Below are 15,500 nucleotides of genomic sequence, written 5' to 3' on the forward strand. Positions count from 1 at the left end.
GAATTATTGCATGTACAATTCATCTATGCTTTTATTTGAAAACGGCAATAATGAATGCCGGCCTTCTCATGTTGGAAACTTTATTATTACTGCTATGTAATTCAGATGAACATTAAGTACAATTTTGATTTCAATCAAATCATGAGTTACAAGCCAGACCAATCTTCTTACAAGCTTTTTGTATCTATGAGAACCTGTGGAGGAAGGCAAATTGTTACTGCCATGTTCTCTACCCAGAAGTATTAAGTACAATTTTGATTTCAATCAAATCAGTTACAAGCCAGACTAGTCTTCTTACAAGCTTTTTGTATCTATGAGAACCTGTGGAGGATGGCAAATTGTTACTGCCATGTTCTCTAGCCAGAAGTATTAAGTACAATTTTGATTTCAATCAAATCAGTTACAAGCCAGACTAGTCTTCTTACAAGCTTTTTGTATCTATGAGAACCTGCGGAGGAAGGCAAATTGTTACTGCCATGTTCTCTACCCACAAGTATTAAGTACAATTTTGGTTTCAATCAAATCAGTTACAAGCCAGACCAATCTTCTTACAAGCTTTTTGTATCTATGAGAACCTGTGGAGGAAGGCAAATTGTTACTGCCATGTTCTCTACCCACAAGTACTGAATTCGACAAGCTTATAATTTCAAATGCGTAGGGACTCCTTCCCAGTAAGACTTTGAGAACAATCTGAAAACATTCATTCAACTTTGTGAATCATTAAACTGTGATTGGCAATCACATTTCTGCTATCACGTGCGTTTTTTTGACTTGTCTCAAAATTCAACCACGGGTGCCCTGTAACAAATTAGGCCATCCCATCCATTAATATAATATAAAAAAGAAAAGAGGTTAATTCATCATCTGTGCTAAAATGAGATAACGATTATGGTAGTGTTACTTACTCAAGACTTGTGTAGCATTCAAGCGGTGTTGTGGATCTTTAACGAGCATGCGTGAGATGAGGTCTTTGGCCAGCACGGAGATTTTGTCCCATACACCATTTTTGAGATCAACATCTTCCTTCAAAATCTTACATTTGAGTTCCAAGAAGTTGTCACCATGGAATGGCAATGTACCACTGAGCATGGCATACAGCAACACTCCAGCGCTCCAAATATCCACGCTCTCTGTATATCCTTGTCCATTCATAATTTCGGGAGCCACGTAGGCTGGGGTTCCCATTTTATCATACAGAAGATTACCTCCTGCAATTTCGCAATATTTTTCAACCAATTTATCCACCTATGATAATTATTTAAGAGAAAGAATAAATCTGAATGATCAAATTTACAGTACTCTTCTTTTCAAAATTAAAAAATATATTTATAAAATAGCTACCCAAAATTTAAACTCTATCACTTAAACTTTATCGCATTAAATCTGAAATAAAAAATATGATACCTTTGTGAAACAGCGTAGCAAGACCGAAGTCACCCAACTTGACGACTGGATGCGTGAGGCTTCCTGTCAAGAAAATGTTTTCGGGTTTGATATCTCTGTGAACAACACCCTTTGCATGGCAATACAAAATGCTCTCCATCATCTGCTTGAATATCATGGCAGCTTCCAATTCATCATCAGGCTTGTAACGGCCGCCTCTCTGCATAACCGTTTGGAACAGATCTCCTAGGCTGCACAGCTCCAAAACTAGATGTATATTCTGCGAATCCTCATAAACCGCATGAAGTTTCACAGTGCCCTCGTAACCGGAGACCCTACACATGACGTTTATTTCATTGAGGATCATATTGAGCGGTGTCTTATTTTTGTTGAGGGATTTGCAACAGAAAGCGATGCGTGTGGCCCTGTGGAAACATATATTAATTTTATGATGGGGAACCACGCTCAAGTCCACATTGCTGAATTCATAGTGGTCGTGAATTGAGCAATTATTAATTATGGGCATCAGTACTGATCTTCCTCCCCTATGAAAACAACTCTGCAACCACTCTGCCACTTTGCTTTGCTCCATCTTGATCGAAGACATGAACCTGTTTATGGATGAGATGAAGCCACCACCCTTTAAGTTGGTAGTGTATTCTTCTACCTCGTCCTCCTGTGGTATATCGACTATGATGGCCAAGGCTGCTCTTGTGGGCTCCAACATTTTGCCAAGCCTTTGCCTTTGCATTCAGTAAATCTGATAGATGATGGAAACAACAAGAATCGCAGCTATAAGCAATTTTTTTCAGTGAATCTGATAGAGGATGGAAACAACAACAATCGCAGCCGATAGATTGGTAATTTCTTTTGTGTTTTTCTTCTTTGTTTTCAAATTTATGGAACTCTAAAAAACAGATATCTCACTTTAGTTTAGTTAGGTTTAAAAATAGAGCTTTGCTTTTCTATTTTCGTATTATCAAACATTTAACGTAGACATCTCTCGTGAAACTCTTAAAATAGTCACCTCTCACTTCACTCCGCTCATAAACATGTCAAAGTAAACATGCAGATGACGTTTTCTTTCATAAACTTCTCCTGTGTTTTCTTATTTTTATAATAGGAAATATAACTTATAATCACTGAGACTATAACATGTTTTGATAATATTTTTATAAAATGTTTCGTAATCAGGGTACTACGCCCGGTTGCCCGGTTGCCCACTTGACGAACCTGTGGCTATACAGGTTCGATCTTGTTTTTGCGTTCATGTTTTGCTATGCTGTAATGTCTCAGTTTACTTCTTGTTATGGTCACAGTTTACTTGCAGTTGCAATTCTCTTTATTGTATGACTGCATGGATTTAAAGAACAATAACACAAACTCAGAAAATAACAATCCGTTTTGTAGTATGATCTTGTTAATGCGTGCCGTGTAATGTTTTATAGCTTTTTTTAGTGTAATGTTTTATAGCTTTTTTTAGTGTGGTTCACGAGCACCTGAGTGGCCACTATGAAGCGGGGCAGCTCCACCCGAAGGGATCTGCCAGTGGGGCATATCAGGCCTAACCCCGAGGGCGTCGAGGAGATTTGACCCCGTGACCTCCCAAACCGGGAGAGTACTTCGCAACGGGAACTCAACCATTTGAGCTAGCCCTGGGGGCGTAATGTTTTATAGCTTATTGAGAAGGCATAAATAAATTTAAATAAAAATAAATTTATTTATTAAGGTTTAAATTAAAAGTAATTAATTTTTTTACATATTTTATTAATTTAATATAATTAAATAGATATAATGTTTAATATAATGTATTTAAAAAAATTAAATATAATAATAAATTTGAATAATGATTTTATAATATAATATAAACTTCATTTTAATATAATTTTATAGCTTTGACTTGGTTTTATGGTTTTAGTTTTAATATAAGTTTGATATAATATATTAATATAAGTTTTAATATTTTTATAATATTATTTATAATTTTAAAATAGTTTTAACAATTTTATATATTTAGAAAATTTTATAATATTATTTAAATCTAAATAATTTTATTGTTTTGAGAGGTTTCATCAAGTTTAATATGGAAGAAATGTTGTAATGCCTTATTATGTTCTGTTATCTAAATATTTGACTGGTCAAATTACATAGAAATAAAAAGAAAATGAATAATTAATAATTAAACTAACTTGGACTCCTAGAGCATAGTTCGGAAGAGGTTTCATAATTAAGGTTTAAATTAGAAGTAATTAATTTTTTTTCGTATTTTATTAATTTAATTTAATATAATCAAATATATATAATGTTTAATATAATGTATTTTAAAAAAATAAGTATAATAATAAATTTGAATAATGGTTTTATAATATAATAATATAGGAGCGAGTGTTGCTCCCTCCTACAGTCGAGCAGCCACAGAAGGAAGTAAGAACGCGCGAAAGAAACATTTCAAAAAACCTCTGGAGAAGATTTCAGAAGCACGAAGTCAGGGGACATCTGGGAGAAGTGGAGACCAGGATCAGGAAGGGAATCAACAAGAAACTAGCAAAGAAAAGGAGAATGGAGGTAGTAGTAAAAGACCGGCTTCCACAAAAACAACTGGGGTCTGCAAGCGCAAGTCAGGCATTATTCCCCAGGTCGTATTAAGCAACCCAGTGATACAGGCACATAGGGATCATATGACAGAGAATGCAATCATATGCAAGTTCATGGGGCTATGGCCGACAGAGAGGGTGTTACATGTCTAGATAAGGAGCCATTGGAAGCCAAAGGGAGAAATACATTTACATCTAGGTTCTAAGGGCCTTTTCACAGTAGTGTTCACAAGCCTAGAGGACAAAGATAGAGTGTTTGAAGGGAGGGCCTATTTCTATGTTGCGGTAGGACTCTACATGCGGCCATGGATGATGAACTTTGTCCCGGAATGTGAAACATTCACATCAGTACTGGTTTGGATCAGACTATATTCCCTTCTTCTCGATTATTGGCTACCATAATCTTTGAAAGCCATAGGCAACAAGCTAGGGCATTTTCTTAAGATCTTAGAGGCAACTCTGAAAGGAAGGTATACCTCCTTTGCCCGAATATGTGTGGAAATGGATCTATCTAGAGCCCTTTTGGAAGCTATAATTTTAGAAGTATAGGATGAAGAATGGGTGCAGACTGTGGACTATGAGCACATACCATTTAGATGTTGCAAATGCCATGAACATGGGAATCTATATAGAGACTGCCCCACAATCAATAGGGAAAGCAACCAGAAAACCACTGTGGAGAGACATCACGGGGGTTTCACCAAGGTCAGGAGCAAAGGGAAAGGGGGAAAGTGTTCACACAAGAAGGCAAATGGGGATAGACATACACAACACAATAGATTCAAGATCTTGGAGGAAGAAGAGGGGAACAAGGAGACAGTTGAGGACAAGGAGAATGTAACAAAGGAGGAGGATAAGGTAGCTGACATGGAGGATATCACAGTAAACAACGAGTAAAAGGATGATCTAGAAAGCTTGATGGATATCGGCAAGGACCAGGAGATGACTCCAAGTGAAGTGGGAACAGAGGACCATGAGCTACAAGAGATTCTGGATAGGGAGAATCTAGATCTAGAGAAATTTCTAGAACAAGAAAAAACATAGGAGTGGACTCCCTACCAAAAGAGGACTATGACATAGTACAACAACTCTTTCTCTAGAGGTCACAAGCGAAGGGAGTTGGAGTCAAAAGAAATCATGAAAGCCAGGAGCCAAGTGGGGTCAAGATGATGGAGAATTCTCAGGCACAATCTCCAAAAAACTCAGGTAGGAAAAGAGGAAGAAAGAGACAGAATGAACTGCTTAACGAATGTGGAAAACTATTGATCAAATCAGGTGAGAAGAAAGGTCTTACCAGCTATTCCTTTACTAATCTTTCTTAATGAAGCTCACGACCTGGAACATTAGAGGCATAGGGAATAGGAGGAAACAAATAAATCTTAGTAACAGAATGAAAGAAGAAAAACCAGACATGGTTTTTTATTCAGGAGACAAATTGTTCAATGGAAAAGATAAGAGATATTCTTAATAAGTGGTTATTCAAATATGAGTATTTAGAGGTTAAGGCAAACAACTCAGTGGGGGGGAATTCTCACCTTGTGGGACCCACAAAAATTTGGAATTCTGGATGTTGAAGCATCCAAGAACTATCTCTCCATGATATGTCAACTTGTATGGGACAAGGAGATATACATGATTACAAATGTTTATGGACCTCAAAAGCAAGCAGACAAGCTCAAGTTTCTCACCTCCCTGGAGGATCTAAGAGCAAGACATACCATTTTGCCCTGGATCATTGCAGGAGATTTCAATATGATAAGATCTCTTTCATAAAAAAAAGGAGGCACTAGACAGCTAGGTAGAGACTCCATGGCCTTCTAGAACTTCATTATGAACATGGGTCTAGTGGATACTGAAACAATTAATGGAACCTTCACTTGGAACAACAAAAGGGGAGGGGCTAATCAAGTTGCTTCCAAACTTGATAGATTCATTATTTCAGAGGACCTCATTCTCACAGGACCCACCATGACAGCCTCCATTATGCCCTTTGGAGGATCAGATCACTAGCCTGTACAGCTGGAAGCCACCTTTATGGGAACATTGAGAAACAAACCTTTCATGTTTGAAAATTCCAGGCTCTCACACCTTAATTTCACTGATAACATTGATAAATGGTGGTGAGAGGAGTTGAATATTCAGGGCACAAAAATGTACATGCTCCAATAGAAACTTAAACATATCAAATCTCGTCTTAAAGCTTGGAACAGAAAGGAATTTGGAGATATCTTCAAAGCCAAAAGAGAAGCTAAGCAGAAGCTCCAGGAAATCAATCAGATCAACATCACAGAGGGCTTCACTGAAGAGCGACAAAAACTAACTAACTCTTTACAGGAAGAATGGGAGGATCGATGCTTACAAGAAGAAATTTTCTGGAGGTAGAAACCAAGAATACAATGGATTATAGAGGGAGAAAGAAACACAAAATTCTTCCATAAATCCACTATGGCTCACAGGGCACACAACAGAATCACAAAAATCAAAGATTCTCAAGGTATTGAGCTTATTTCTCACAATGATATGGAATCAGTCCTTGTACAACACTTCTGCAATATTGCAAAGGAACCACTGGAGGACAGATCTAGGTACATTGACCATTTCACTCAGTATATCCCTCAGCTGGTTACTGGAGAAGACAACCACAATCTCAACAAGCCAGTATCGAAAGAGGAGGTCAGTGAAGTGATTAATGAAATGTAGAATGGAAAAGCACGAGGCTCGGATGGATTCAATGTAGAATTCTTCAAAACCTGCCGAGAAACTATCAAACATGATATCCTCGAGGTTGTGGAAGACTTAAGAAGATCCAAAAAAATACTGAAGGCTCTGAATGCATTCTTCATAGCTCTGATTCCAAAGAAGGAAAATGCCATGACTCTAGATGGCTTTTGGCCCATAGCCCTATGTAATATGGTGTATAAAATTATCTCCGAAGTAATAGCTAATCAACTCAAACCACTTCTACCCTCTCTCATCTCGGAGGAGCAAACAGGCTATGTGGAGGGAAGACAAATCCTCAACAATATCATCCAAGCTCATGAGGTGGTACACTCACTCAAAAGCAAAAAAAAGCTGGTATGATCATTCAATTGGACTTAGCGAAAGCCTATGACAAATTGAGTTGGTCTTACATAAGAGCAATTCTAAAATCCTATGGTTTTGACCAGAATTGGATAAGGTGGGTCATGGCATTAGTTAACTAAACCAGTTTTTCCATACTACTTAATGGAGCTCCATCAAGGAGCTTCACACCCTTCAGAGGGCTCAAACAAGGAGATCCGCTCTCAATGTTCCTCTTCGTCCTCATGATGGAATGGCTAGGCAGAGTGATTAAAAGGGCAAATGCTGAAGGACGAATTCAGGGTATCAAACTTACCTCGGATGGAGAGGCAAACACTTGTCAACAATTTGTGGATGATACAATGTTGCAGGGCATACGCAGGGTCAGGGAAGCTAGAGCAATAAAAACCATCTTAAATGACTTTGCTATGGAAGCAGGCATAAAGGTAAGCCTTGATAATTTAACTAAGTTATATCCATCGTAATTGGTCAAATTATATAGAAATAAAAATCTCTCTGTTAGAGGAAGATTTTTATAATAGTTGGTTTTGTTAATGAATACAAGTTTTTGTGTGTGTGTGAAACTCTGTCATCCCGAAAACATTTTTAGTTTTTCCTATGATAAGAAACAAAGCATTATTCTCTGTTCATTTTTGTTCTGGAATTATCAGAAATTCCCAACAGCTTTCATATGCTTTGGGCAGATTTGGCTGTTGTGGCAATCCCCCACTATAGTATAAGCCATGACCGACTTATACTCACTCATTAATTACTCAGGCAAATCGTCCACTGGAGGCTTTAGATTCATTCCGCCCATTAATTCCTTAGTGAAATTGTCCACCAGAGGCCTCGGATTCATTCCAGCCACAGTCACAGCTGTATATATAGAGTCCTTTTCGTCGAGCAAAAACACAATATCAAACACCAAAAGAAAATGGTGTGAAACCAGAGCTCTCCCACTTTCACTACATATGATGGGATGGTTTACCCCTTTCTGTTTACAGGTCACACGGACTTATTTGAGCACAACCGTTGGAGCTTCCCACCCTCGACTCTACACAATGCAAAAGAATGGGAAACGAACCAGGAGACGATACAATGCAAAAGAATGGACAATGAACCACGAGATGGTTGCAGTAGCAGTGTCTACACTGCCACCATTGGGAAAGAAAGGGCTAAGAAAATTTGGAACCACGGAATAGCAAGATAGTTGTCCCTGGGCAAGCCATAGCCATGAAGGCGGTTATGATGGGAAACTCCAGAACCAGGGAACAGGAAGATAGTCGACCCTAGGCAAGCCATAGCTATGAAGGCGGTTATGATGGGAAACTCCACAACGCCTAAGCAAGCAAGGGCGACATCCCTTCTCGCCTTTTTACAGTCTCTCAGGATACAGAGTCACATGAGTCGTTATAACGAACTTCGAGCTTAGTGTTTCATGTAACCAACTTCCAACACAGCAATTCCCACCGCCTATAATGATCGAACTTGTGAAATTTTTTTAATAGTCTGACACATCGGATCAATGCCCAAGTATGGTACACCGTGGCATATAGGCAAGTTCTTTTTAGAGGGAAATGCTTAAGGTGTCATTAACCATACCATATTATGAGCCAATATTATGGCTCACTGATACCATATGCCAAAAAACTATTTCTCATTTCACAATCAAAATATTTTATAAATATTTTTTTTATTTAATTTTATTATACGGTTTGGGCAAAGAGACAACCTCCATCCTAGTATGAAAGATATGTTGTAATGTCCTGTTAGATTATGTTACTTAAATATTTTGACCTAATAAATTATTAATTAAAACATCTTTTGACTCATTGAAATTACATAAAAATAAAAATTAAACTAAAAAAAATAAAATTAATAATTAAACCAGCCTAGATCCATCTTAACTCTCAATCTATCAAGCTGCCAGAGGGATCAAATCTCTAGTGCAAAGACATTTGATCTTTTTCTATGTTTTGCACTTAGAAAAGAGGTTTGCACCTAGAGAGATTTGATCTGATCTCTCTAGCACAGTTAATATAGATCTAGGTTGGTTAAATTTTTTCTCAACAGATGTCAAAATCTGTAAGTGCATCCCTCTTTTATTTCGGCTATAGATTTTTTGGCCTTAAATAATTGAAAAAAATTATATGATGCAAGAGAGGACATTATGACCAAGCCTACCTAAAAAAAATTGTTTGATAATGTTAAGAGCATTTTGGGATACACAAATGGAAGGCCTTGTAATATCAACTGCAATTCGATCTCTAAATCAGTTATGTAAATCCGATGCATAAAAACTGGACAACCTAATGAAAACTGTCTCCGGACCTTTTTGTATTTATCAGAATACCATAAAATTACATGAAGATCACTAGTCTTGTGGATGAAAGCAAATTGTTAGGGCCATATTAGCTACCCACGAACATTAAACAGATAGAAGTTTAGATCTGGATTCCACCAGGTGACATTTTCAAATTCAGGTCTCCCTTCGCTTCGTAAGACTTATAATAATTTGATAACATTCACCCGCGCAGTACGCACAATTGTGAAACATTAAACTGTGATTGGCAGTCACATTTCTGCTGTTATGCTATCACGTGCTTCTTTTTGACATGTCTCAAAATTCAACCACGGGTGCCCTGTAACAAACACCATCCATTAATATAATATGAAAAAAGAAAAGAGGTTAATTCATCATCTGTCCAGAAATGAGATAAGGATTATGATGGTAGTCATCAGGTTACTTACTCAAGACTTGTGTAGCATTCAAGCGGTGTTGTGGATCTTTGACGAGCATGCGTGAGATGAGGTCTTTGGCCAGCATTGAGATTTTGTTCCACACACCATTTTTGAGATCAACATCTTTTTTCAAAATCTTACGCTTGAGTTCCAAGAAGTTGTCACCCTCGAATGGGAATTTACCACTGAGTATGGCATACAACAACACTCCAGCGCTCCAAATATCCACGCTCTCCGTATATCCTTGTCCATTCAAAATTTCGGGAGCAACATAGGCTGGGGTTCCCATTTTATCATACAGAAGTTTACCTCCTGCAATTTCGCAATATTTTTATTGCGGTATGATAATTATTTAAGATAAAAAATAAATTTGTGTACTCTTTTTTTGAAATTACAAAATATATTTATATAATAGCTACAAGATGCTACCCAAAATTATAAAAATTCCGGACCAAAATAACGGTCACTTAACCTAAAACTTTATCACATGAAGTCTGAAATTAAAAATACTATACCTTTCTCAAAGAGCGTAGCAAGACCGAAGTCACCCAACTTGACAACCGGATGTAAGGCTGCCGGTCAAGAAGATGTTTTCCAATTTGATATCTCTATGAACAACACCCTTTGCATGGCAATGCAAAATGCTCTCCATCATCTGCTTGAAGATCATGGCAGCTTCCAATTCAGCATCAGGTTTGTAACGGCCGCCTCTCTGCATAACCGTTTTGAACAGATCTCCTAGACTGCACAGCTCCAAAACTAGATGTGTATTCTGCGAATCCTCGTAAACCCCATGAAGTTTCACAATGCCGTTGTAACCGGAGACCCTACACATGACGTTTATTTCATTGAGGATCATATTGAGCGGTGTCTTATTTTTGTTGAGGGATTTGCAGCAGAAAGCGATGCGTATGGCCCTGTGGAAACATATACTAATTTTTTGACGGGGAACCACGCTCAAGTCCACACCATTGAATTCATAGTCATCGTGAATTGAGCAATTATTAATTATGGGCATCACTGATCTCTCTTCTCCCTCCCCCATGCATTGCTTCATCTTGATTGAACAGCGACGCTTTAAGGCGTTCTTCGTCTGTTCCTCCATCTCCTCCTCCCCGTGGATATTCACTATGGTGGCTACGGCTAATGTTGTAAGCTGCTCCATCATTTTTCATTCAGTCAGTCACTATGATCACTGGGGCGTACATGGGGCCTTTTAATTATGGAACCCTTAAAAATAGAGAGCTCTCACTCCAGTTCGCTTTTCTATTTTTTTATTATGAAACTCTTAAAATACACATATCTCACTTCAGTTGGGTTTTAAAATAGACAACCATCTTAAAGTTAAGATGCAGATTATTCTTTTCTAATAAACTGCGCCCGCTTTCCCACTTAAAAAACGGGTTCGGTCTTATTTTACTCTCCGTCAATGTCACAGCTGTAATTTCTCATTTTACTCTCCGTTAATGTCACAGTTGACTTGCTGTTCAATGACAATTTTCTTTATTATTTTTCTCTGTGTGAGTTGTAATTTCTATTAACAACGATTCTTGTTTTTCGAACTCAACATCCGTTTTATAAAAGAAATTATGTTTTGTTGTGTCCTCTCTATGCTGCTTTCAGGTCAACTACTAGATTCTGCATCTTATGGTGGCCTCTAAGAAAAGTAGTTTAATTGAATTTTTTTTAATCTTTTTAACATCATTATGTAGTACTTTTTAATCTTTTAACTAATGATGTAATACCCGTGTAGGAAGCAGAAACCGTTTGTGACCAAAGTTGTTCCCTGAACATTTTGGCTAACAAATTCCAAGATTGTGTGGATATGCGTAGGACATAATTCCTCAAGATTGTTATATATATATATATATATATATATAATTGTTTTTTATATGATATTATGGTTAAGGTTGTCAGTTTATAATATTTAAATAAAATCTTGTTAATATATAATTGTTTTTTATATGATATTATAGTTAAGGTTGTCGGTGTATAATATTTAAATAAAATCTTGTTAAAAAACTAGGAGTGAAGTTATTTATGTTTTCCACAGACTTCCAAATCACAGAGAAGGTTATCCCTTTTTTCAAAATTGTTTAGGATTTGCTCTTACTCCCATTGCAAACATAAGCCACATCATCTAAAAATATGACCTGCAAGATGTTAGTTCAGAGCATACATAACACACATCAGATTTATACTCAGAGACTTAGACGACAATAGCAAAGAATAATTTCAGAGACAGACAAATGGAGAAACAACAAGATCACTCAATCAGAAACAACGGAATAGATAAAACAATCACTGGAGAACAAAAATCACTTAGCATTATATAACAGGCGTGGGCCTTGGCTTGCCTTCCTTGGCAAGAGAAATTACAAATTTATAGAGGCTGAAAAAGGATCTAGAATCCTGCATGTGTTCTAGATGGAGATCTAGAGACTAATGGCAGTGTAGAAGGATCTAGAATCCTACATGTGCTCTAGATGGAGATCTAAAAACTAATGGCAGTGTAGAAGGATCTAGAATCTTGCATGAATTTGGCTTCACACTTAACATTCTCCCACTTGAAGCCAAATAAGAGTCATGGATCAAGTCACACCGAGTCCTACCATGCCTCTACATGATCTGAAAATCACTCTTGAGTGATCTCAGTTAATTAATTAGTGAATGAAGATATTACAGACTCATGTGTTGGTGTGTGTCTATGTTATCTTAGGCAACGGATCGATCAGATTGCAAAATACACAGACACTGGAAAATGGAAAACAGTAAGAGAAACACAATAAGCAAATACAAGAACACAACAAATTAACAAGGAGTTCACCCAATCCTCCTGGTCTACGTCTCCAATCGAGCTTTCAGTGGTGGCCTTTTCTTATTGTGTCTTTAAGGCAGAGTTTTTATAATGAGGAGCTCAATTTGAGTCTCCTGAAACAGATGATGCTTAGCAGGGTGGTTCTTAGATTCCCCAAGCCACTAGAGTGCACAGACTCTTCCTTACTAAGTCTCGACCTCAACTGGTCTTGAATGGGATGAGTCCAATTTGGTACCCAGTTCCTGACATATATCCTCTCAAGGATTGCTCGAACCTCTCAAGCCTTCTTTTTGCTCGATGCTACCTTAATCTGCAGGTTAAATCGACTCTCTGTTTTTTGCTTCTTGCTTATTCTCTGTTATGTCTCTCTGTCTCATTGTCTCCTTCTTTCTTATAGTGCTCGATTCGCTCTCGCTTCACGCTCTCTCTGTCTTTGTCTTTGTTTGTTCATGGCTTAAAGCCAATTTGTCTCATGACTGTTCGCTTCCTCTTCTGCCCCTTCGGATCGCCTGCTGTTGTTCACTTGGAGTTCCCTGCCTCTGCGTCATTGCCACTGTGTAACGTCTCACAGGGAAGTGGCCACTTGTCCTCTCACGAACTGCGCCAGCTCTTCCTCAAACAGTTCAGTATTTCGGTTACGCTGTGTAATGATTCATCCGCCAACTCAGTGGTCAAATCAGACTTCAGACTTTTATACGCCACAACTTAATTCTCCCTCCAGATCCGGTCATTCATCGGGCGCAATCTCCATCATCAGATCTGGAGCCCCAAAATCCTACGGTGTTCACTCTGATCGCCCGGTTGACTTGCTCGACCATTAGCCCACGATGAGAGATGGTTTTCTCTCTCATCCACTGGACACGTGTCGTGCAATGTGTGGAATCACTCATTCTCCTGCCAAATCTGCTTACCGCCCATCATGCCTCTGATATTCCGCTGGTTTTGGAGCGCGGGGCCTGACTTTTGCTTTAGCGCTTTCCCTACAGTTTCCCAACTTCCCATGTGACCGAGCGCTCGGGGCATTTCCTTCTCAAGGGGTTTTTCCCAGCGATGCATAATCGCGCATCAGAAACGGCCTATGTTTTCCGATCCATACTTCCTAACTACTAGTTTGCGTCTTGCGCGGTCTCCATGGGCCTCGCTCAACGTGCATTGACCGAGGTCCTCGTCGTTCCTTGCTGGCTACAAACTGCCACTGTCTAGAGGTCTTCTTGATAGCTCTTTGTTCACAAGTTTTTGAAGTCTGTCCTGATTTGATACAGTCATAGCACTTTGAGAATTTTTATGGATCCAATTCGGATCACGCCCTTCCCATTGAAAAAGCTTTTGGACCACTAAAAATTGGTTTTCAAGCATCGACTAAGTGAGGGTACAATTGTCTCACTTGTCCAATCTCTATCCACTTTTCATTGCTCGACTTTGAACCCTTGAGCCCAACTCTGAAGTACTCAATATCTCCCCTGCGCGCCGTCCTCACCTTCCTATCCAGAACTATGTCTTCCTACAATTCATTAAGATATTCAGGTAACATGTCATCAATAGAAGACAATTGACTCTGCTCTTCGGGATCTTCAATTAGTGAAGGTTCAAACAATCTCAAGTAATCTGCATTTACAACTGAGTAAATGTGCATGTAAGCTGGTAGATCCAGGCGAAAATCATTCTCACCAATCTTCTCAAGGATCTTGAAGGGTCCATACCTGATAAGATTTAGCTTTTTACCTTCACCTTGCATCCTGTCCTTGCTGATATACAGCCAGACTTGGTCACCAACTTGGAAACTATGCTCCATCCGATGCTTGTCATGCCTTGACTTGTATTTGGCTTGGCTCTTTTCCAGCTATTCCTATACTGCTGGTGGATCTCTTGGATCTATTCAATGAACCTAGCTACCCTGTCCACATCACTGTGTCCCTCAACTGTGGTGTCTTTACCAAAGACAAAATTCAAAGGAGACCTTGGTGTGAAACCAAAACAAGTTTCAAAAGGAGATCTCTATGTAGAAGAATGTTTTTCTCTATTGTAAGCATGTTGCACATAACATAAATGTTCATCCCAAAGCTTAGGATGCTTGCTACAATATCCCCTGAGTAACTGGATCACTGTCATGTTAACTACTTTTGTCTGGCCATAAGTTTGTGGATGAAAAGCTATGCTATTCTTCAGTTTGGTGTCCATCAGTTCCCATAGACTTGACCAAAACTTTCCCACAAATTGGGTGTCTCGATCAGATACAATGGAAATGGGTAATCCAAAATGAACCCATACATGTTGAAAGAACAGTTTTGCAGTTTATTCAGTTGTAATCTGTTTATTACATGGTATCAAAATACACATTTTGCTGAACCTATCTACAACAACATACAGATAATCACGACCTTTCCTAGATTTAGGTAGTCCTCCAACAAAGTCCATGGAAACGCTTTCCCAAGGATGAGAAGGAACTAGTAATGGAGTGTACAAGCCTAATTTTCTGTTACTAGGCTTTCTTTTAGCACGCATAGTACACCCTCTTACATATCTAGAAACTGTCTCATTCATTTTTGGCCAATAACAAAATCTTTGCAGCTGTGCAACTGTTTTACTTACCCCAAAGTGACTTGATATTAGAGAAGTGTGTGCTTCTCGAATTATCTTTACTCTTTCAGTTTGTGGAATACGTAACTTCCCACAATGATATAAGAGTTGGTCCTTTACATGATAATCCAATTCTTCTACTCATTTTCCTTGACTTAAAGTTGCATATACATCTTTAACGTTTATATCTTGAGCATATTTTTCAATGTAGCTCTCATGTAACACAGAATTATGCTTAAGTATAGTAGATGCATTTATAATGGGTCTAGATAACATGTCTGCAACTTTATTATGTATGCCCTTTTTATATCTGATGATTAAATGAA

At 38.2% G+C, this 15,500-nt stretch overlaps 2 pseudogenes; both read right to left on the reverse strand.

Moving 5' to 3' along the window:
• Positions 1–700: 700 nt before the first annotated feature.
• On the reverse strand, positions 701–1,726 carry LOC149233718 (serine/threonine-protein kinase PEPKR2 pseudogene; annotated as a pseudogene).
• A 7,885-nt stretch (positions 1,727–9,611) lies between these two features.
• Positions 9,612–10,068, reverse strand: LOC149233719 (serine/threonine-protein kinase PEPKR2 pseudogene; annotated as a pseudogene).
• Between the last annotated feature and the right edge of the window lie 5,432 nt (positions 10,069–15,500).

The sequence above is a fragment of the Pinus tabuliformis genome, chromosome J, assembly GCF_031772625.1.
Source record: "Pinus tabuliformis cultivar Carrire ecotype Pingquan chromosome J, CPIR1, whole genome shotgun sequence".
Classification (NCBI taxonomy): domain Eukaryota; kingdom Viridiplantae; phylum Streptophyta; class Pinopsida; order Pinales; family Pinaceae; genus Pinus; species Pinus tabuliformis.